The sequence below is a fragment of the Dama dama genome, chromosome 33 (assembly GCF_033118175.1).
Source record: "Dama dama isolate Ldn47 chromosome 33, ASM3311817v1, whole genome shotgun sequence".
Lineage (NCBI taxonomy): Eukaryota > Metazoa > Chordata > Mammalia > Artiodactyla > Cervidae > Dama > Dama dama.
In genome coordinates, this window is record NC_083713.1 from 72,350,694 (window position 1) to 72,375,002 (window position 24,309).

The window sequence follows — 24,309 nt, forward strand, 5'->3', positions numbered from 1 at the left end:
GAGGTTTTACTTTACAGTTTCTAAGTGGGTGATTTTTAAAACTCAGTGAAATGGTTTTACTGGCTATCAGGCCCATCACAACAGATGTATCAGTGAAAGGGAATGTCATCAAGTACATGGTTGGGAGCTGGGGTGTGTGGGGGGCAGAGGTATGAAGAAGACCTAGGATTTTTTTTTTTTTTTTTTAAATGAAAAAACAGATACACATTTAGAAGTAAATAGCAGGCGTTTCAGGCTGAGAGGGTCTCTGGAAGCAAGAGGCCAGAAAACAGTTTTCGCTGTCACATACAATGACGGTGGCCATGGCAGTGATGTCAGTAGGAAGAACTTGCTTTCTTCGCGTGGGGGAGGGGGAGGTTCGCCCACTTTCCAGGGAGGACACTGATGCTCAGAGAGACCACTGACCAAGGTCACAGCCGGCTAATGCACCCTGGGGTCACCGCGCAGCGCTGCCTTATCTGCACAAAGAGCGGGGAGGAGACAGAACATCATTCTGGCTTGCGCTAAGTCAGATGTACTCCTAGGAAAAATCCCGGAGGGATTCTGACAAACAGCTGGTGAGAAGTTGTTTTTCAAGAATCATTTCCTGAATGACCATGTCTCACCATTAAGAAAACAAAGTGTGTACTGACCTTGGGTGAACAGAAAGGAGTGGATAAGAACCCCTTTTCTGACATCGTAACACAGGTGGTGCTTCTGGGTGGGATTTTGAGAAGGTGCTGGGAAGGGTCTTTGTCCTTCCCGCAAGGCCCGGGTTGCTGGGAGTCCTGTTCACCCGTCTGGGTCACGGCCGCCAGGGAGCGGGGAGGGGGGCACTCCTGACGAGCTGGTTTTTCTCCTTTCCTTGTGAGTTGACATTCCTGTTTCTATCCCAGGGAGCGCCGGTCCAACCGGCAGACTGCCTGCTTCCCGTGAGCAAGGCTCTGACCTCGGTGTTGCCCTCACCTTTCAGGGGAGAGGTCTGCATGGATCACTCCTGCATTTCCACCAGGACCAGGGGAGGTGTGGTGGGGGGAGCAGGGCGCAGACCCAGGCAGGGTTTGACTTCTCAGCACACACAGCAGGCCCTGATGTCAGGCTGTTCCCTCAGCAGAGCCGGGGAGGGGCATGGTCTGGGGCCCTGCTTCTTCCAGCTCCTTGGTCCACTGTCTTGTGGCCCATCGACTTATCCTACCCCCGTCTCCTGAGCAAGCTGCTTCCTGGCCTTGGGCCCTGGGGCGGCTTCCCTGTGTGGTTGGTGGTAGCGCTGTGAGCTCAGGGCTGAGCTTTCTCTGGGGCAGCCCTGGTCCAGATCCCACCTTTGCTGCTTGCTGGGCGCACAGCCCAGTCATGGCACCTCTGTTCTCTTTACTGTAAGATGAGGTGATGCAGGGACTCAGGAGGGCAGCCGTGGGACTGGCTGAAGGCAGGCTTGGGAAGCCCTGGAGCAGTCCTGACGCGTGGGGAAGCCGTCCAGAGCTGTTAGCCACCCTCCTGTGTAGAAAGCAGTCTTGCTTCCTTTTATCTTCACGCAGTGAGTCCTTTCAACAGAGCCTGGGTGGGCCGGCTGCCGGCTGCAGTGTTTCCTCACCACCCTGGTCCTTTTCTCTCTCATCTGCAGCTTTGGAGAAGGGAGTAGGATTTTACTGCCGCTCTGGTGGGACAGTGACTATTTGTGTGTGTACTCAGTTCTGTTCAACTCATTGCTGCCCCAAGGGCTATAGCCTGCCAGGCTCCTCTGTCCCTGGAATTTTCCAGGCAGGAATACTGGAGTGGGTTGCCATTTCCTCCTCCAGGGGATCTTATTTTTTGGGTCTGTGATAAGAACTTGATGACCCGTGTGTGACAGCGGGGCTTGCTATAGCAGTCGGTCCATGAGGGAGGCGGCAGGGCTCACACAGAAATTGTCTGCTGCTGCTCAGAGCCAGGGCCTGTCTCTTGGGTGGCAAAGGAGACGGTGGAGACCCATGGTATCAATGTCCCCACGCCTTGGGCTGGATTCAAGCTTTTTTTTTTTTAAATTTATTGACGTATAGTTGATTTACAAGGTCATGTTAATTTCTACTGTACAGCAGAGTGACTCAGTTGTACACGTGTATACTTTCTTTTTCATATCCTTTTCCATTATGGCTTATCACAGGACACTGAATATAGTTCCCTGTAGGAACCACACAGTACACAGCTACACGGGAGGACCTTGCTGTCTGTCCATTCTGTGTGTAACGGTTCCACCTGCTCATCCGAAAGTCCCAGCCCAGGCCGCCTCCCTGGGCAACCAGAAGTCTGTCCTCTATGTCCGTGATTCTGTGTGTGTCTTATAGACGAGTTCATCTGTGTTATATTTTACATTTCACATACGAGCGATGTCGTGATATCTTTCTCTGGCTTACTTCACTCGATGGGACAATCTCTGTGTCCATCCATACTGCTGCAGGTGGCATTGTTTTATCCTCTTCTATGGCTGAGTGAGAGTCTCAAGCTTTTAGTTTGCACTAATCCCTTGTTTGGACACAGCTGGACTCCTCTCTTAAGATAAATCGTAGCAGACACTTAGAGGGCCTGTGCCGGCCCAGGCGCATCGCACAGGTGGGCACAGGTGTCTGACAGTTTCAGCTTTGGGGTCACGGCCTCCCCATCTAAGCCCTCATAGGACACCCAGGAGTGCTGACTCAGCGGTTGGGTTGTGGAATCCAAAGCCCAATTGATGTGGGGCTCGAGTGGAAGTCGTCTTCCAGCGGCATGGCCAGACCTTCGCACTCTTGTGAGATGGGAGGGAGGTGCAGGGTGTGTGCTGTGGCTATTGCTTGGGATCGGCTGCTGCCAAGCAGGCTGGGCCCCCCACCCCCGGGATGCCTTATCCCCCTCAGCCATGCCCTCCACCCACCCAGAGCAGCAGGGCTGAATCCGGGCAAGGAGCTCTCCAGGCAGCTGGGCCTCCACTGTGCGTTCCCCCAGACCCACGTTTCTCGTGTCCCAAGCAACAGGCGCGCCAGCCCAGGCAGTTCCAGGGCTGCTGGATCGCGTGCTCAAGGTGAGGGCTGAGGTACCAGCTAAGGTTAGAGCCAGGTGCCCGGGGAGCCTTGCGGCAGAGGCAATGGCGTGCTGGCCGCCTGGCCTCCGTGCAGACTGTGTCTGGGGCTGCCCTCTGATGGCTCTGGGACACGTGCAGGGAGCATGACTTGGGACGCCCCCAAATTGTAACAGGCCTCCTCCGTCTGTGGTCGTTCCCTTTGGGTCCTTCCTTGGTCACTGGGCTGACGGTCACTGTCCATGTGCAGTGGGGGCATGTACTCCCTGGCAGAGAGGTGGGAGTGCAGGGGCTTCTGCAACCAGTCAGGGGGCTGAGCTTGTTGAATCCGGAGCTGGGTACAGATGGTGGGTGGGCCTCAGAGAAAGTCCACCGGGCCCACCCTGGCTCATGCCTGTGTACAGATGGGTACACCCCCGCCACACACCCCTCATAGGAGCTCTGACTACAGTCATGAAGACCAGAGCCGACGATGAGGGAAGCTGAGTCAGGGGTTACCGAGCGTGGGAGGACTTCTGGGGGAGGCAGAGATGGGCTGTGGAAGGGTGGTGAGAGTGGCTTTGCCTTCCAGAGCCATCTCTGGAGGTTGGGATGTTCGGGTTTCCCTGCTGGCCCCGCAGCCCCCTGGGCAGGGTTTTCCACGTGGGGTTGTCAGCAAGGGCTCCCCAACTCTGAGACACCACCTCCCACTGCCCCGACATTGCCCCGGGTCCACAGCACGCCATCCTTGTCCTGCTGGACTGGCGGAGCCGCCCTGCCCGCCCCTTCCTGGGCCTCCCCGCCGCCAGCCTTTGTTCCTCTCGGCACCGGCCGGGGCCCTCCTCCTCTCTCACCCTTGTGTTTGGTAGGATCCTCTTGGCTTTTTCTCGCCTGGTTCTGCAAAGCTCCACCTGTCATGGGACACACCTGGCCACCTGCTTCATTCTGCTGCGTTTCCACTTTGCCCAGAAGTCCTCTGAAAGCCTCTCCCCATTCAGGGCCTTGGTTTCCTGCTCTATAAGACGGGACAGTACCATGTCGGGGATCGAGTATGAAGATGGTTTGCCATGACCTTCGTGGAGGCACCAGCACACAATAGGTGCTAAATAAAGCCGTCGGCCTTCCCTGCTCTCCACCTCCGGCCGCTCCGGCGGAAGACACTGGACGAGGGGGCACCTGGCCTCTCCGGGCACTGAGGAGCAGACAGTGGGGCGCTCCAGGGAGGGAGGGGAGGCGGAGGGGCGTGAGTGACAGGGCGCCCCTCCGGGCGCTGGGTGCCGTCAGGGAGCAGCCGGGAGGAGGCCGGGAGCTGCGACTTTCCTGGGAGACAAGGAGGTCATGGAGGTTGTTGGGGGGGCAAGGCCAGGCCTTGATTGTGGAGGGGCAGGAGGGAGTGGAAGGAGGGGAAAGGGGAAGAGGCTTTGGGAGAGACTCTGGTCCAGGCCTCCCTGTCCCCGTCCCCTGTCCTGGGATGGAAAGGGGAGCATTTGGAGCCGTCTCCGGGGATGTCTTGCACTCGGACTGGGGAAGGAAGATGGAAGGTCTTTCCTCAGGACCCCAGCTTCCCTTCCCCTGTGCCCGCCCACTTCCTTGGGTTGAACCCCAGTCCCACCCCAACCCCCGTCTGTCTGTCTGTCTGCTGGGTGCCGGCTGCTTTCCCTCTGCCTTCCCTGCTCTCAGCTTCCAGTGGGCAGAGCTTTGAGCACCAGTCACGTGGGGAAAGGGGAGGGGGCAAAGCAGGCGGCGCCTTCCATGGGCCCCACTCCCTGGGTCCCCCCCGCCCCAGGGGCCTGAATCCCCGGCACGATGCCCAGCCACTGGCATGTGGTCGGCATAGCATCATGAAACGACTGCTTGTTGGATGCTGGAGTCTCCGGGTGTTCAGTGAGTGCCCGATCATGCCTCTCTACCCCTGCCCCTCATGTTTGGGGTCCGGGATTTGGTGGGGGCAGGAGCGACGAGCCTGGAGGAGGTGACTGTCTCCACCCCCATCAGGTTATCTTTGGGCGTCTCAGCACATTCCTGGAGGCCGCGTGCTAGTGGGTGTGTGGCCCAGGTGCTGTGTGTCTGAAGGTGGAGGGGGTGAGGGGGTGACCACAGGAGCAGCCGTGTCACTGATCCACATCTGAAATGTGCTGGCCTCCTCCAGGAAATGGTTCACTTTCCTTCTCACTGAGTTTGGCAGCCTTTGGGGAATTTTGGGAGGGAGGGGGGACCCTGGAAGGAAGCCACCGGGGGACCCTTTGTTTCCTCAGAAGCCCGAACACAAAGAAAGGATGAAGTGGAGGTGGGGCTGCAGAGGGCTTGTTTTTTCCCTTCAGAGCCGGCCAGCCCGAGTCAGAGAAGGAGGGTGTTATCTTGTAATCTAGCGCTTTGTTCCTTCTGATGCTCTGAACGTAGAGGGGGATTTCGGCAGCTGGGGGTATGAGTGGGCGGAGGGCAGTTTGTGTGTGAAACAGAGGCAGGCGGGTGGGTGCTGCGATGCCAGGCTTCATGGTGCCCCTGGGGTTTAGGTGTTAGGCCTTCTCATAGGGAGACGCCCACGCCCAGAGAGATGAAGGGGCTTGTGTGGCATCACACAGCAGGTATTGATAGGGTTGGGCTTTGAACCCAGGTCTCCATGGCTCCAAAGTCCTGCTGAGGCATCCCCCTTAATGTAAGGAACAGCAGGATACACACAGGCCCCCTTCCCAGTCTTGTTCTGGATCATTCCAGGCCTTCCCTCCATCAGTGTTCACCTTGACCACATGCCAGCCATGGTCGTGCCTTCTGCCCCGCGTGCTGCTATCTTAGTGAGGGGGTGGCTTCCAGGCATTGAGTGTGAGTGCTGGGGACTTGGGGAGATGCTGTCCTTGTGGTGGGGCTCCCAGCTGCCACTCAGACTGCTTTTGGGTGGGACAGGGAGGGCTTAGCTCCAGGGGGAGCGAGAAGACCCCTCTGGGGAACCAGGAGCAAAGTCAGCGGTCCCCCCAGGGAGAGAAAAACCTATTTGCCTCCCAGGGACCCAGAGGACCAGGGGAGGAAGCTCAGGACAGACTCTCAGGACTAACAACCACAACTCCCTGCTGGGAGCAGGTCCAGAAATGGGGGGACAGACCCCCTCAAGCCCCTAGGACGACTGCTCTGAAAAAGCAGAAAGTAAGTGTGGGTGAGGCTTTGGAGAGAATGGAACCCTCCCACACTGTTGGCAGGAATGTGAAATGGTGCAGCCACTGTGGAAAAGAGCATGGGGTCCCTCAAGAAGTTAAAAAGTACTGTGTGATTACAATTCCACTTCTGAGTATGAAACCTAAAGATTTGAAAGCAGGGTCTCAAAGAGATAATTGAACTCTGTGTCCACAGCAGCAGCATCCATAATAACCAAAACGCGGAAGCACCCCCAAGTGTCCACTGTTGGATGAATGAAATAACCATATACATATATATGGTTATTATATGTATGTAATAGAATACTACTCAGTCTCAGAAAGGGAATTCTGACACATGCTACTACATGGACGAACCTTGAGGATGTTAAGGGAAGTGAAACAAGCCAGTTACAAAAGACTGACACTGTAGGATTCCATCTACACAAGACCCCTTATTGGCGTCAGACCCATAGAGGCATAGCTCCCCCTGGAGCTAAGCCCCAAGGAGGGTGGGAGCCAGGGGCTGGTGGGGAGGAGGGTCCTGGGAGCTCCTGTTTCATGGGAAGAGTTGTGGCTGTGCAGGATGGAACGAGTCCTGGAGATGGATGGTGGTGATGGCTGTACAAGAATGTAAATGTGCTGCGTGCCCCTGAACTGTGCACTTAAAAAATGGTTGAGATGGTGAATTTTACAGTGTGTATTTTGGTTTTTTATGTTTTGTCTTTTTTTCTTTGTATGTTTTGTTCTTTTTATTTTTTTGGCTGTGTGGCATGTAGGATCTTAGTTCCCCAACCAGAGATCAAACCCATACCCACTACATTGGAAGGCAGAGTCTTAACCACTAGACCACTAGGGAAGTCCCCTATAGTGTGGATTTTACTACAGTTAAAAAATAATAAATTAATTCAAAACAAAATATAGGAAACGGATGTGAACCAAGGTCTCCTACAGGCCAGATTGGCAGTGAGCTCTCTGCATTGTGTTACTCGTGTTAGCTGACTCTCCTGCAGACAGGAAAACTGAGGCTCAGCCCTGACACGTCTTGCTTGAGGTCCCTCGGCTCGGCTGCAGCAGGCCAGGATCTAAGTCAGCCTTGCGTTCTGGCTGAGAGCTGGTTCCAGCGCATCATGCTGGGCTGTAGCATCAGGCACTCAGTCTGCTGGGGTCTAATGATTTCAGCTGGGGCTTCTCCAACCCACAGGACAGCAGAAGAGCACATGGAGCCATGCAATTGGTGGTGAAAACGTGTGCACAGATCAGAGGCCTGAGTCCGGGAGAGTTAGTCTTAGAGGAGGGGCTGGGATTGGATGAGACCTAGAGGGCGCCTCCCTGCACCCAGCTTCCCGAGGGGTAGGGCTGCCACACACCATCTCACTGAGCCCCGCTGTCCTTTCTGGGGAGGGATTCTTGCATGCCCTGCGGGGAGTCACTCTGTCCAGGCCTGCCACTCTGGCTTCCCTTCTCAGCAAACCTTGCAGCCGGGGCTTTGACAGCATTGGTGGGTGTGGACCATTGAGATCTGCCCACCCAGAGACCCCTGGGCTTGGGCAGCATTGTCACATTTTGCAAGTAAAAATACAAGATGCCTAGCTGATCTTGAATTTCACCAATGAATAATTTGTAGCATAGATATGCCCCCAGTATTGCATCTCTAGTTGATGTGGCAGCCATAGTAGTCTTGGGACTTTGTCCACTGAGGGAGGGGCAAGTGAGCGGATGCTCTGGGTGTTCCAGATCAGGGGCCTGCTGGCGTTGGTCATCAAAGCCTGGGCCCAGCCTGTCACAGCTCTGCTGAGACAGCAACAGACACCACCCCGTGTGAGTTGACAAGGCAGGGGCCCTAATCACTAAGTATGAGGAAGATGGGCCGTAGGCCACGCTGCTCTGCGAGCCACACGGGGCCTGCAGTGGAAGATTGGCACTGTTGAAACGTTGGGGGTCTGTGTTCCCGACGCTGGTCGCGGCATGTGTCTCCTCTGTTATGTGTCTTCGTCTCCCGCCTGTCTTCTCAACACCTCCAGACAACCCTCTGGCTGCCCTTCTCTTGTGTCCACCAGCTCACACCTACCTCATCAGGGTGTCTCCAGTTCAGTGAATGGCACTCTCTCATAGTGGAGCCTCCTAATCGTATTCCTCCAATCCCTCCATTCCCTCATCCACACACCCAGCCGTCTGCCCACCTGTCCATCCACCCAATCAATTGTCTGTTCATCCATCCATCTACCCATCCCCCCATCGAACCACTCATCCATCCATCCTCCCACCCATCTACCCACCTATCCATCCACCTGGCCACCCATTCATCCATCCATCCTCCCATCTATCCACTCACCCATCCATCTGTGCACCCACTCATCTGCCCATCCCTCCATCCACCCATCCATCCTCCCATCCATCCATCCATCTACTCATCTACCCACCCATCTATCCATCCATCCATCTACCCACCCAGCAGATTCATCCACCTATCCTCCCATCCATCCACCCACCCATCCATCCATTCATTCATCCATACAGCCAGCCATCTACTCATCTACCCATCCATCTACTCATCTACCTGCCCATCTATCCATCCACCCATCTACCCATCCACTCTTCATCCACCCATCCTCCCATCCATCCACCCATCCTGCCATCCATCCACCCACCCACACACCCAGCCATCTGCCCACCTCTCCATCCAGTCAATCAACTGTTCATCCATCCATCTATCCATCCACCCATTCATCCACTCATCCATCCATCTACTTATCTGCTCATCTACCCATCCCTCCATCCATCCATCCATCTACTCATCTATCCATCCATCTATCCATCTACCCATCCTCCCATCCATCCACCCACCCACATATCCATCCATCTGCCTTTTCATCCATCCATTAGTTAACGAGCATTTCACTGTAGCAGGCACTTTGATGTTTAACATCTCAGCTGTAGGAGGGACTAAAGGAATTAATATTTAAATGTAAGTGGCTGACAGCAGCCATCAGACCTCCAGTGAACCGAAGGACCTGATCTCCCACGTTTCAGCACCAGGTCATCTGGGGAGAGATGGCAGCCACTCCTCCAAGGAAGCCCCCAGAGAAGACTTCAGGCTGTGATGAGATGGGAGCAGAACACTGTGGGGCCAGGAGTCTTGGGAGGCCTCAGCAGCAGGGAGCTAAGCTGGCTCTGCCAAAGGTGTGGTGTCCCCCTTGTCTGGGCACCCCCGGGAGGGGTGAGAGCACAGGCCGTGAGGGACACTGTTCCCTGACAGCTGGTGCCTGGCGGAGCTCTGGCCCAAAGCAGGTGCTCAGCAGGCGAGACTGTCATCAGACAGGAAACCGAGATCCAGAGAGGGGAGGTGACTTGTCCAAGGTCACACAGCCTCGCCACCACAGGACTGGGATAGAGAGTGCGTGGACTCGTCAGGCACAGCTAGTTTGAACTCTCAACCTCACTGACCTACCCGTGAATAGGGACCTCACCTCCCTCTTGGAGTGTGCTGCAGGAACCGCCCAGCCCAGGACCTGGTGATGTGCTCGCCTGAGGGGCAGGGCAGGGCCCCGTCTCAGTTGAGAGGCTCCCCGTGGCCTCACACCCATCCCTGTGGCTTCCCGAGCTCTGGGCCTCATCTGCCTGTCTAAGGTGAGGGCAGCGGCCCAAGGGGCAGAGGGCAGGGATCTGGCCTCGGGCCGCTTGACCCGTCCTGTGTGCAGGGGTCCGCACAGCCCCCGAGTTGCTTGCTGCGGAGTCCGGCCCGCGCGTCACCCACTGTGGCTGGATTTGCCTCCTGCGTGGGTTCTGGAAGGGGGTCCCGGGAGTGTGACTCGCCATCTTGTTCTTCCCTAGCTGTCCCAGTGGGGGCCCGGCCTCCCTGGGAGCCTGCAGCTTTACAGGGGCCATACTCACCTCATTGCCACTTTCATTTTGTTCCTGTCTACCCAGTTTCTTCTTGGCCATTGTAAAGAATTAAAACTCCCCAGAGAAATGGATGCTAGAAAAGGGACTTTTCCCCAAGCCCCAGCCTAGAGATGTTCTTTTTTTGGCCATGCTGAGACCAGGGCTCGAACCCAGGTTCCCTGCGGCAGACATTGTAATATTTTGATAGTCTTACTTCTGGAGGAGAGACTCGGGGCTGGGGGTGATTCTGCTGATAATAGCTTGCTTTCTTTCTAAAGCAAGGGCCTCCCAGCTCAGGGGTCCCTTATCCCCTGCCAGTCACCCCCACATCCCTCAGACCTCTGACCTGGTAGCCTTGTCCTACTTTCTGGAGCAGCTGCAGGGAAGAGATGGGGCTATGCATAAAAAAGAAAAGCACATTAAAAAAGTGTTCCATGAAAGAGTCATGGCCGGGGGGTGGGGGATTGGCGTTAGGGGTGGGAGGGGCAGAGTGACAGTGTCTGCAACAGCAGGTTGTCTGTGGGGCCCCTCACCCGCTGCTGGGGCAGGGGCTGAAATGCAGTTCCAGCCCTCTCCCAGGAGCAGGCAGGTGGTGATGAAAAGGCTGGGGGTTCCCTGGACCACACTGCCGGGGCCGCGGTGGGGGGGTGGGCGGAGGGAGGAGGGGGCCCCCCGCCAGGACTGCTGTGATTGCACTGGGGCGAGAACAGAGCCGGTCAAGGCCAAGCACCAAGCCTGGCTCTTCCCCTTGGTCCTGTGGGCCCCTGAGGCCCAAGGTCCTCATCTGTAAAGTGAGGGACAGCAGCCCCATAGGCCACGGCAGAGGGCATGAGAGAGCAAAGGGCAGGCTCCGCAGCGCAGGCCCCTAGCGGGCATTGAGCTGCTGGAGAGGAAGGACTTTCCTTGGCCCTTTTAGGTTCTGGTTGGCCTAAGAGTTAACTAGAGATTAGCAAGAGAAATGAAATTTAATTACGTACATACAGGGCCTCTCTATACATGTGGAGCCCCAGAACAAGTTAGGTAGTTGAGGGTTATATGCCATTCTAGAGGAGAAGGGGTAGGGTGGGGACTTCAGAGAGGAGGAAGGTAGTTTATAGGAAGATGAAACGAGCAAAAGCTGGTAAACAGATGCCTGCTGGGCTGTAGGGACGCAGAGGTCCTCTGTCCTGTTATGGTTTTCTATAGCGATGGGTCATCCTGCAACAGGTCCTCCCTCTAAGTTTGTTTTTTGGCCATGCCAAGTCTTCGCTGCTGCAGGTGGGCTTTCTTTGGTTGTGGTGCGTGGAGGCTCATCTCTGGTTGTGGTGCACAGGCTTCTCATCGTGGTGGTTTCTCTTGTTGCACAGGCTCTAGGGCACGTGGGCCCAGTAGTTGCGGCTCACGGGCTCTGGAGCTCAGGCCTGGTAGTTGTGGCGCACGGGCTTAGCTGCCCAGTAGCATGTGGGATCTTCCTGGACCAGGGATCAAACCTCTGTCCCCTGCATTGCAAAGCAGATTCTTAACCACTGAACCACCAGGGAAGCCCTATCTAAGTTCTTTTAAGCAGTGAGGGGGAGGGTCAGAGTCTTTTGGGCCTTGACTGTTTTTAGCTCAAAATAATCTTCAGGCCAAAGAGACACACTTTGGGTTGGCAAAGTTTGCTCCCCTACACAGCTGACATCACTTATTTCCTCATCCCTCTTCCTCACTCAGGCTTTGGTGTCCTCGCGTCCTTCTTGTCTGTCTGCCTTGCTGCCCAGAGCTGGCTCGCTCCATGGGTCTCATGCAGATCAGGAGAATGTCTGGGCTGGGAGAGAGGCAGGGCGTGTTCACCCTGTGAGAAGGGGCTGGCTTCCTGGGAGACTGTGGAGGGTCGAGCTCAGCAGAGGATGCAGGCACTTGGATCTCATATTCTCTCTCCCTTGTGGGCCTTAGCAGCACCCTCCAGGGCTTTTTCTCTGGTTACCTGGAGGTCAGTACTGGATCTTGGCAGTGGTTTTCTGTGCAGAGTTTCAGAAGCACAGAGCATGTGTCCACAAAGTTGGAAGGGGAGAGCATGAGCTGGCATGTGGTGGGGTTTAGCCATAAAGATGAAGACATTACTTAATGACAAGACAAACTTGTCCTCATTTCTAGGGAGCTAGCTCATGGTAAGCTGTGATGGCAGAAAGATAAGTGCAGCTGATTCAACTATTCAAAATAGCAAGGATTCAGTATTTTTCTAACGTGTTTCCCATGTGGATTAATTTCTCTTGGAAGATGAAAACATCTCCCCTAGCTAATTCCCAGCAGAGCAATTCCTGGGACACCTGGTTAGTTCCTGCAACTGAGCTGGAGCTGTAGAGACCACATAGGAAAGTGGTAATGGGGAAAGAGAAGTTCTAGATAAAATACTTGGCAAAAGTGGTCGAGACCACACCTGGGAAGTCTTTTTTCAATGACAGGAACTAAATTGAACACCAAAGTCAAGATTTTGAATACATTTGGGAACCAGGGACTTTTGTTGGTAGCTACCAGCAGAAGGCTACAAGGGCAAGAAGGCTTGGGACTACTCCCCAGGCTTTGGGAAAGGATCCTAAGAATGCATTACTGGCATCTTGAATGAGAACCCAGGAGCTTAAATCTTTTCCCAGGGAGGGATAAATCACTCGATCCTTGTTGTGTAAACTAAAGATTCTGGTCCTTCCCTAAAAACTTCCCCTGGCCTAAGACTTCAGCTTTTGGTTTTAGACGATGCAAACCCCCAGGAAGGAGTGGGTACCCACGGAGCTGTCTTCGGTCATTTATTCCTGCATGCAAATGAGCCCATGAGACCTGTTCCTGAGAAGAGGATGAGGTAGCAGGAAGCGCAGGGCACTGAGAGCTGAGGACACAGAAGAAAGATGATGCGAATGCTGGAGATGAACCCCCGTTTGGTTTTGCTTTTACAATAGATTCGTCCTGCAACCGTCAGTGGGTGAGAATGGCTCTTCACCGTCTACAGATCAGCGGCTCCCCTCTTTTTCCTAGTGGAGGTGGTCACCAAGTATCAAGGGCCCACAAGGATGGAGGAGCTTGTCAGACTCTTTCTAATAATATCATCTATTTATGTAACACGGCAGCTCATGGGAGCAAGTCTCTTCTGCTGGCTGATGTTCTAGGAAATTGGCCAGCTGCTCCATTAACAGCCTCCCTCCTCCTGCCTGGCTTTTGAGCACCCGTCTCACTGGGGTCAAGACATCTCTGGGGGTCCCAACTTCTAGCCTTGCCTCTGCTTTTTCTGGGAGTTGGCCGGAGGATCTTCTTTTTCGTCTTCAGTGCTTTTGCTCCCCTCCTCCTTCAGTCTTCCCAAGTCTCCTGAGGCCAGATTTCTCTTCCCACCTGTGGCCCTGTCCCCGAGGCCCACATCTGCCCCTTCTATCCCATCCTCTACACAGCAGTGAGAGTGGTCTTTCCAAAACCTAAATCAAAGCATGTCAGCCTCTGGGCTTGGAATAACTTCAGTCTCCGTAAGACCTAGACGCCCTGCCTCCCTCTGCCCTCGCTGTGGGCTCACTTCCCTCCTGGCCCACGGCGCTCTCTCTGCAGCCCCCGCCCCGGTCTGTTGTCAAAAGGACCACACTTTTTTCTGCCTTAGGAGTTTGTGTAGCTTGTTATTCCTCTCAAAATAGTTACTCCTTCCCCTCACTCCCAACCTTTCCTGGGATTGATTCCTTTGCATCCTTCAGGTCCTAGCTGAAATGTCACCTCCTGAGAGGAACTTTTCTTGATCACTCAGTCTAAATTAGAGTTATTTATCTAATTTAGTTTTATTATTTAGTTAATAATTTAATTAGTTATCTAATTTAAATTAGAATTATCCGGGATCCTCCAGTCACTTGTCTGTTCACTGGTCCTCTCATCTGAGTCGCTCACCAGTACCCCCCAGCCTGGTACACATCAAGGCCTGGCACCAGTCAGAGGAGGCTGAGCTTTGCAGCCAGAACAACCACCCACCACCTCTCAGTACCTTCAAACCACAAAGGTTTATTTCTCAGCCACGCTAAATGTTCATCGCAGGTTGGGGTAGGGGGTCGGGGGTGGGGCAGGGGCTGCTCTTTGCAGGGGCCTGGGCTGATGGAGCAGCCACACTCCCAGACATTCCCAATGGCCATAGAGAGGCGTCTCTCACTGAGAAATTCTCCACCACCAAATGATGTGTGTGTCACTTCCACCTCCCAATCACTGGGGAGAACTCGGCACGCAGCCTCACTCAAGCACAGGGAGTTGGAAGGTCAAGCCTCCCCAGCACCCGGGAAGGAGAAGTGGAAATGTACATCAGACGGCGCTCAAGACTCACACAACACTCACGTGATGCTTTTGGGCAGGGGGTGCAGGGAGCATCTAGAATGTTCTTTCTAAAGCTGAGAGTGGCCTTTCAGGGTCCTGCTGGGGATCTTGTATCCCTGCTGTTCAGGCCCCTGGTGTGTGGGGAGTCAGGGTTCCGTCAGGAGAAGCTCAGCAGACAAGGGAATCCCCTGAGGCCTGACAGGAGCAGTCTCAGAGCTTCCAGGGCCAGTTACCTCCCAGAGCTCATCCCCGCTGGGACGTGTTCCCCGGCTGTGTCCTCTGTGAGACAGCTCTTCCTAAAGGCTCCTATAATAGCCTTGAGTGTACATCTAGGCCTCTGGTGGCCATCACTGTTGAAGCCAACATTTGTTAAGCATTCATCAAGTTCCTGGCACTGTACTGAGAGCTATACAAGTAACTGCATTTACATCCTCACATCTGCAGGGTGCAGGTGCTGTTCCTATGAGGGTGGCAGAGGCTAACTTCCTAATTAAGTCACTGCGAGTTTTGTGATTGAGCTTTCCCCTGAATCTATGCTTCCTGATTCTAAACCTGTGCACTTAGTCATTACTTCATAGTAATGACTTCAAGTTTGCGTCTGATTCCCCTTCTAGGTTATAAATACTAGACAGCTTCTGTTAATTTTTAAAAGATTTTTTTATTTTAAAATTTATTTTATTGAAGGTTAGTTGATTTACGATGTTGTTTTAATTTCTACTGTGCAGCAAACTGACTCAGTTATGCAGTTACATACATTTTTTTCATATTCTTTTCCATCATGGTTTATCACACGATATTGACTATAGTTCCCTGTGCTACACAGCAGGCCTTTGCTGTTTATCCATTCTGTATATAAGTGTTTGCATCTGCTAACCCCAGACTCCCACTCCATCCCCTTGGCAACCACAAGTCTATGTCTGAGTCTGTTTCTGTTTAGTAGATTAGTTCAATTGTGTCACAAATTTAGATTCCACATATAGAAGTGATATCATGTGGCATTTGTCCTTGACTTACTTCACTCAGTATGATCATCTTTATCCTTTTTGAGAAGTCTTCTACCTTATCCCTCATAGCATCCAGCAGAATTTCTGTCATATAATGAGCAGGCAATATAAGACTTTATGGAGAAGGAAATGGCAACCCACTCCAGTATTCTTGCCTGGAGAATTCCATGGACAGAGGAGTCTGGTGGGCTACAGTCCATGGGGGTCACAAAGAGTCAGATACAACTGAGCAACTCACACACACACACACACACACAAGACCAATGTGTATGAGAAGGACAAAACAGACTATTTAAAATAGTAGGGTAACACTAGGATATTCTGGTGACATTTTGTTGTTGTTAAGCCCCTTACTTAAAGACTAAGTAAAAGCTTCTGTGCTTTTTGCTTCAGCTCTTGGTAGAGTGCCTGAATCTGTTTGTTGCTTATACATAGCAATTTAATCACAGCACAAAGCCTCTCACATAATACACACAGCACCCTGATGTATAATTATCAGCAAGGAAAGAATTAATTATACCGATGCTAGCTACTGTGGATATCAAATTGAACAAGAGATAGTTTCCATCCCTAGAGATTATGGAGGCGGTCATTTAAACAATTAATTACCATAGGGTGTGTGATGGACATGCTGTGAGCTTTGTGTGGGATCAGTGGGGCCATAAATTCTACGGAGGCAAGTGGAGTGAGGGTAGGACTCAGCTCTAGGAACGGGCGGTTAGGAAAATTAACCCAAACCCTATTTGGATCGAAAGAATAAGTTCCCCGGCTTTGGAAGACCTTAACGGGACATACTGTGGGTGGAAAACCTGTCGGCCCACTGAACTTGCTGCATCAAGGCTACGGCTGGGGTGAGGATTCCAGCCCCTGTACGTGACCTGGGCCAAGTTATTGCTGGCACCGATAGCCGCATTACTGCTAATGGGGTGTTATCAGCCTGGCGAGTCCCGGCAGCAGGCGGAGGTCCCGCCTCGGGAGGCCCTGGTCCGCGCGTCCCGCGCCGCCGCATCGTGATTTACCTTGGTTTCTCTATATCAGGCCTGACCTTCCCTTTTGCTTTCCAGGGCTCTGGCCTCGCCCTGACCTAAACCCACGACGGGAACACCCCGGCCACCACACCCAGCGTCCCCAGACCGGCTGGGATTCCTCCACTGCCGCAGCGGTCACGTGCGGCGCGTCCGCCGCGGACGGGAAGCAGCGGGGGTGGGCGGGGCCAGGGCGCCGAGCCCGCCCCTGCCGCCCTAGGCTCGGAAGTTCCGCTTCAGATTGGCTACCTCGCTCCCGATGGGCGCGGCCTCCGGGGGGGCGGGCAGGAGAGAAGGCAGGGCGCGCTCTGGAGGGCCGGGGTTGCCTAGGCGACGGCGGGCGCGCGCTCAGGGGTGGGGAAGCCGGCAGGCTGCTCAATGACAAATCGGCCCGGCACGGCTGGGGTCCGGCCCCCAGAGGAGGCGAAGAAGCGGGCGGAGCCGGTTTAAGGGCAGGGGCGGGTGCGGACGGCCAGGCGGCGCGGGACGGGTCCCAGGTAAGGGTGTCCGCGCTCCAGGGGGGCCCGGCTCAGGCGAAGTGGGGCGCGCGCGGGGAGCGGGTGCGCGTCCCGGGCCAGTGGCCTCTACGCCCAGTTCCGCGCAGGTCTGTGACCGAAGGGCGACCTGGCGGCGGCGGCCCCACTCGGGCGGAGATTGGGGTGGGTGTCCCCCCAGACCCGCTTGGGGCCGAGGAAGAAGGGGCGGCGCCCCGCCTTTCCCCCCTCCCCCCCACCCCCGAGTCTGCCACCTCTTCCCTTTTCCCTCAAGTGGCCTCTGCCTCACTTCCTGCCCTTCGGGCCTCCTGCCGAGGATGGTCCACTTCCTCAGGCCCGTAGTCGCCGCTGTGGTGACGGTGTGGGCGAGTCTGTGAATGTTGCAAAAACTTGTTAGTGCCGTAGGAACTTGGCCGTGGACCGACCCAGGGCCGCTCTTCGGAAGTCGTGTGGTCTCTTTGCGGACTTGGTTTGGTCCTGTGCTGGAGACGAGCTTGAGTTTGCTCCCTAACCCTGGCTCCTACCCGAGGGGGGCCGGCGTTGGGCGGCTTCTCCTCGGGCGCACCTGAACCTGCCCGTGCTTCTCTTCTCGCCCCCGGTAGGTCTAGGAGGTCATCCGTGGTGGATTCGGACGGCCAGTGGCAGCAACAGCTGCGCCCAGGCTCGTATCCTTGTTCGTTTTCAGATGAATCTGGAAACGATGAACTTCGTTGCCTTCAGGTGATTCTTGTAGAGAGAAGCTCTCCTGTCTGGCGGACTCATTTAGAATTGCCAGTGAGGGAGACGTGACTGATTGCTCTCATTGCAGTTACCTGTGACTTGGTTTCAACCCTCGTAGAACAGTAAACTTTCTACTTTGTCCTGGTCTCCTAACCTCTTTTGGGTGGGTAGGATTAGGTTTTGAGGATGGATAGTGGGTACTAATGATCGGAGGGGATAGGGTATCTTTTCAGTGGGTGAATGCCCCATGTTATAAGCACGGCAGTAAGATTCTCGGATGTAAGAATTCAAACAATTTAAGGCAATGGTCCTTCAACCTGGAGCAGTATCATTGGAATATCAGATATGGGCTGAGCATGAAAGGTAGCATTGAATATTGCGAAGAACAGGAGGGTCCAGATTCTGAAACTTGATTCGATGTGTGATCTTGAGCAGCGCTTTGCTCCTCTCTCTGCTGCAGAGTCCACAGCTGGGAAAAGGTGATAATAGCTGACCTACTTGTTAGTGTTAAAGTAAGGAATGTTTGAGGTGCTGTTTGTGGTAGTGGGGCTACATGGTTGTTGGGGTGGGAAAAAGGCCAGGGACACACATCTCTTCTGTGTGGTTTTGGGATAGCTAGTCTGTCTTCTGATCCCATCTGGGTCTTTCCTTCCTTCCTAGTCATGTTATTTCCTCCTGGAAACTGGGTGTTCTGATCTGAGATATCAGCAAGATTTCCCAACTATGCCAAAGGAGTAGAACCTTTCCCAAGATTTCCTGTGAAAAAGAATGGAGGGATAAGTTAATTAGATACTTTATTTGTGTGTGTGGGTGGGGGTATAGAACTGGACATCTAAAGATGGAAAAATAGAATTAGAGCTGTAAATGGGGTTTCAGTGAGTCTTGGTAGAAGGTGGAAGAAGAGTAAAAATTCTGGTTTCTTGCCTTAATTCTTCAAGGTTCTTGCCTTGGCCCAAGATTGGCTTGAGATGCTAGAAATTTTTAAATCACCCAGTTGAGATAATTCTTTGTGCTACATCACCCCATCCCACAATACTTCTTTGCATTGTTACTTAATTCTTATCTACTTAGTGGATTTGTGGATCTTAGAAACATAATTGGAGCTCTTTTCTGAAAGCTAAATGTGGAGAGTGTAACGACCTAGAAGGACAGTACCGAGTAGTCCCGGGAGCTGTAACTTGTCTCAGGGTGATAGCGAGAGGCCCGCTTTTCACTGGCTCCAATTACAGACCATCCTTGACTTAGGGTGAGGTGCGTCCTGGTAAACGCATCATAGGTTACAAATATCATAAGTCACAGATACATGTAATACACTTCGGAACCTTATCGCTTATTCTGGTCCACCTTAGACCTGCTCAGAGCACTCCTCAGCCTCCATTTGGAAAAAAAAATAGCCTAGCACAAAGCCTGTCTTGTAGTGCTGAATATCTCATGTAGCCTATTGAATTCTGTATTCAGAGTGGAAGGCAGACTGGCTCTGTGGGTTTGGAGGGTATGGACGGTTCCTGTGTGAGTTATTCACCCTCATGATCCCATGTTGAATGGGGCTGTGGCCCGTCATCACAGGAGAGGGTCTTTTTTTTTTTTTTTTATTGCAGTTTAGTTGGTTTACAATGTTGTGTTGGTTTCAGGGGTATAGCACAGTGATACATACACACATATGTATATACACACACATGAAAAATATATACATGCATGTATGGAGAAAGGAATGGCTACCCACTCCAGTATTCTTGCCTAAGAATTCTATGGACAGAGGAGCCTGGTAGGCTCCAGACTATGGGATTGCAAGAGTTGGACACAACTGAACAACTAATACACACATATACATACATATATATATTCATCTTCAGATTTTTTCCATTAAAAGTTATGGCAAGATATTGGATGTGTAAGTACCCTGTGCGATACAGTAAGACCTTGTTGTTTATCTGCTTTATATATAGTAGTGTGCATATGTTAATCCCAACCTCCTAATCTGTCTCCCCTTGCCCCGCCCTCCCCCACCTCACCGTCCGTTTTGGTAACCATGAATTTGTTCTCTACGTCTGTGGGTCTGGTTCTGGTTTGTATGTAAGTTCATTTGTACTGTTCTTTACGATCCCACCTGTAAGTGATACCGCGTGGTATTTGTCTGTCTCTGTCTGACTGACGTCACTTGGTGTGATCATCTCTACGTTCATCCATGTCACTGCAGGTGACGTTATTTCATTCTTTCTCTGGCAGAGTAGTGTTCCTCTATATATATGCACCGCATCTGCTTTGTCCATTCATTTTCCCCGTGGACGTTTAGATTGTGAATAGTGCTGCTGGGAACACAGGGGTGCCTGTATCTTTCTGAATTAGTTTTCTCTGGATGTGCCCAGGAGTGGGGTTGCTGGATCATATGATGGTTCTATGTTTAGCTTTTTAAGGAACCTTCAAATGGTTTTCCATAGTGACTGCACCAATGTATTGTATATTCCCACCAACAATGTAAGAGGGTTCCCTTTTCTCCACACCCTCTCTGGCATTTTATTATTTGTAGACTTTTAAATGATGGCCATTCTGACTGGTGTGAGATGATTGTAGCTTTGATTTGCATTTCTGTAATAATTAGCAATGTTGAGCATCTTTTCATGGGTTGGCCATTTGTATATCTTTTTGGGAGATATGTCTATATAGGTTGTCTGCATACAAGAGAGTATCTTACTGTATATTGCTAGCCCAGAAAAAGATCAAAATTCAAAATTTGAAGTATGGTTTCTACTGAACATATATTGCTTTTATACTATCATAAAGTTGAGAAATCATAGGTTACATCCTAAGTTGGGGGCTGCCTCTACCTCTCAACAAACAGCCCCTTGGATGTTTTTCTAAAGTGAATGCAATTTGCTGAGGAGTCTGAATGAAGGAGAACTGAGCCAGTACCAGAGTAAATGAAGCTGTTCTCACCATACTGGGGAGCCTGGGGGGAGGTGAGGAGGAGGAAGGAAACTGGTATTCATTGAGCTTTAGCTGTCTGCTCACACAGACCCCCTGATCTGACTAACGGCAGCTGAGTATCTGGTCTTGGACACTTGACCGTGAGCTGTCTTCTTTTGCTCCTGATTTTTTTTGGTTCCTGTGAATACAAATATGGGTGCATATGTACATATATTTGGATGTTCCAAAACGTAGAGGGGCAAAGAAGGCAAGAGGATGTGGGAGATTTTGGGTGGGTAAGAGTAGGAAGAAAGTGGAAAAGAATGTGAATGCTGCTTGTCAAAGAGGGCAGGTGCTTGTGGTTTCCATAGCAACTACAGAATGCCAGCCGAGTCTCAATTTCACGTTTATGTTACCCTTAAAAAAAAAAAAAAAAAAAGCAAGTGCTTGTCATTTTCCTGGGTGTTCTCTGTTACTGCTATAGACAGATCTTTGAGGAGTTTTTGCCATTAGAAAAGTTGACGCCTAAATGCAGAAACAGGTGCTATTAATTGTTAATTGTGGAGAAGGCGGTGGCACCCCACTCCAGTACTCTTGCCTGGAAAATCCCATGGACAGAGGAGCCTGGTAGGCTGCAGTCCATGGGGTCGCTAAGAGTCAGACTGAGCAACTTCACTTTCACTTTTCACTTTCATGTATTGGAGAAGGTAATGGCAACCCACTCCAGTGTTCTTGGAGTGGAGAATCCCAGGGATGGGGAGCCTGGTGGGCTGCTGTCTATGGGGTCGCACAGAGTCGGACACGACTGAAGCGACTTAGCAGCAGCAGCAGCAGGGACTTCCTTGGTGGTCTAGTGGTTAAGACTTATCCTTCCAATGCAGCTCCCCTAGTTGGGGAGCTAAGATCTCACATGCTGCGTGGTCAAAAAGCCAAAACATAAAGTAGAAGCAATATTGTAATAAATTCAATAAAGACTTTAAAATGGTCCACATTTTTTTAAAAAAAACTTAAAAAAATAGGTAATTGCTAGTACGTTGTTGTTCTTCATTGCTTTTGCCAGTACCTTGTGGGCAATTTTTATATAGTATGTTTTAGGCCCACCAATTGGGAATTGGCATACAGAATATTAAGTTCAGTCTGATCCAAATTAAAATACTGATACTCCAAGCTATGTAATTTTGCTTGGTATATGAGTTGAAGGAAATAAGAGTAGTTTGGCCCTGTGTGACTACCTACCTCTAAAGTTTATCTTTTGAATGAATTTTCTACTGCTGTGTAATAAATTGCCCCAAACTTAGCCGCTTGAAACAACAGACATTCATAATCATCCAGCTTCTGGAATGTGGGAACAGCCTGGCTGGGTGCTGTTGTTCAGAGTCTCTGCCGAGGTTGTGGTCACTGCCCCGGGGTGGGGCACTCACATGGCTCCTGGGTGGAGGCCTCAGACCTTACCACGTGGCCGCCCCACAGGACTCTTCACAACATGGGAGCTCACTTTCTCCTGGGAGCAGGTGGTCTGAGAGGGAAAGGGAGGATGATCAGGCTGGAAAGTGTGGTATCCTGGTACCTAATCTGGGCGTACACCATGGCTTCTGCCAGCACATGGACCAGCCTGGTGCATTGTGGGAGTGGACTGCCCTGGGGAAGCTTAAGGACCATTAGCATTCTTGGACACTAGCTACCACAGTTTCTTTTTAAAGGTTTTGTTTCATGTGCTTCCTGAAGTCTGTACCACAGGAGATTAAAATGCAGCTGGATTACTATTCTAGAACTTTTAATGTTATACTTGAAACTTTATGTTCTTTCTTCTGGTCCTTCATTGTCAGATGCTAGGATTAATTAGCCAAATATTCAGTAGCTTTGGAAATTAGAAACTAAAATCTTTCTAGTCCCTAAACCAAATGGAACAGCTGAGTATTTTTTTTAACCCTAAAACAAATTGGTTAAAAATGATTGCCAAAATGATCTCCTTGATGAACAGCATAAAATTAGTCATTAATCATCTGTGTATTTTAAAACATAAAACTCACTGGCAAAGTTGCTGAAAAAGTCTCAGAGAACCTGGGTGATAGGTACAAGGCTGTTTATTAAACACTTCTTCCTACTCTTATGTATGTGTGAAACTTTCCACAGTAAAAAGTTTGTTTTTTTTTAAAGGTGGGGAGGGAAGAGGCATAATCACAAGAAAAAGTGCTTATAGAGCCCTGACACTAAGACCAATAAATAAACTGTGGCATTCGGGGGTGGGGTGAGGGGTGGGGGGCGGGGGGCGGAAAAAGCCACTCTTCCAGTTACCTTAATCTTCGGACAATGTTTGCCTAGCAGTTCTTCATTTCTCTTTGAAACCCCATGGTTGCTCTGCTCAATCATGTTCAGCTCTTTGTGACCCCAGGGACTGTAGCCAGCTAGATTCTTCTGTCCATGGAATTTTCCAGGCAAGAACACTGGAGCGGGTTGCCATTTCCTCCTCTTAGGGAATTTTTCCCGAGTGTCTCCTTCATTCACAGGCGGATTCTTTACCTACTGAGCCATCTGGGAAGCCTAACACATTTTAATTATCCACCTGGAGAGAAGGGCCTTATTCTTTTAGTTTCTCAGTGAAATCTCTCTGGGTTGTCTGTATGTGGAGACAAGGATTTAGGGACCCCGAGCCAGAAGCCTGAGTCAATGATCGGCAGATTTTTCCTGTCTCTAAAAATTCTATGATTCTAATACTTCCATGTGACAAATATCCTTTGACTCAAACATATTTATAACAAGAAGCTTCATAAATCATGTTAAATTGTAATTTCAGAAAATGAAGTCCTCCGAGAATTGCCTTTGTTCATTCCAACCCAGTTCAAGGCTGCTAAGAGTCACCAGGAGGCAGACTGGAGAAGTCAGCACAATTTGCCTTTCCTTTCTTCCTGTTTTTGGCCCCTTTCCCATCCGCTGCCCTAATTTATGAGCTAGTATCTTCGTCTCCTCTTATCCTGCCTCTCCCATCATCCCCCTCCTTCCTCCCACCCCCTTCCGCTAGTAAAAACAGGAAAAGATCTGTGGCCAGTCATTCACTGTGCATGAGTTGATCCCATCGTAGGGATGGATTTCAGCCAGAGGGGTACCTCTGCTCACCCTTGCATATTAAGCCTTTTTAAAATCTCAAATTATATATATTCGTTCATTAACTGTGCCATTTTTTAACTCCTAAAAGGGTTCTACACCCAATTTCAATGTGGGTTGTGTGTGGGGTCACATCACCGAGGAATTCTCTGACCCCAGTGGGGTGTCCTGCAGATCAACTCACGCGTGACACTCGCTACCCAGAGGCAGCATCAGATACCACAAGTCAAGGACTCAGTCCCACAGGACTGGCCCCATTTCAGACACTAGTCACAGGTCCAGGCTGTGTATCTGCCCAACCGCCTACAACTTGGAGGTACCCACAGCACCCTGACTGGATTTCACATGCCAGTCACAAGCCCAGTCATCATCTGTACTCCTGACCCACTGGCTAACGACTACAGGGTCTCAAAACCCTCTGCTTGTGTTCAGTTAATTTGCTGAAGCGGCCCACAGAACTCAGCAAACCCGTTTAATCACTAAATTACCACTTTATCACAGAGGATGTTAGCAAGTATGACTCAGCAGCCAAGTGAAGAGGTTCACAGGACAGGGTCCTCTTGGAGTTTGGAGGCTCCCATGGTCACTTGCTCCGCCACCTGGAAACTCTCCTGACCTCACCTATTGGGTTTTTATGGAGGTCCCATTCCATAAGCATGGCTCATCACATCATCAGCTGCTGGTGGTGGATTCAGCCTCCAACCCCCCTCTCCAGCCCCCCCCCCCCCCCGAAATCAGGGGGTGGGGCTGAAGGTTCCAACCATCTTTGCAAGGTCA

At 51.6% G+C, this 24,309-nt stretch overlaps 1 protein-coding gene across 3 annotated transcripts in view; it reads left to right on the plus strand.

The window, feature by feature from the left end:
• RALB (RAS like proto-oncogene B) overlaps positions 1 to 24,309 on the plus strand; it is a 69,952-nt gene that overhangs the window by 8,691 nt on the left and 36,952 nt on the right. Inside the window, exon 1 of one of the 3 annotated variants that reach the window (XM_061135367.1) lies at positions 16,671 to 16,809. The exons of the other annotated variants lie outside the window; for them this stretch is intronic. The gene's annotated coding sequence lies outside the window, so the exon portion shown is untranslated. Of the gene's footprint in view, positions 1 to 16,670; positions 16,810 to 24,309 lie in introns of those variants that run through there. 3 annotated transcript variants of the gene reach the window in all.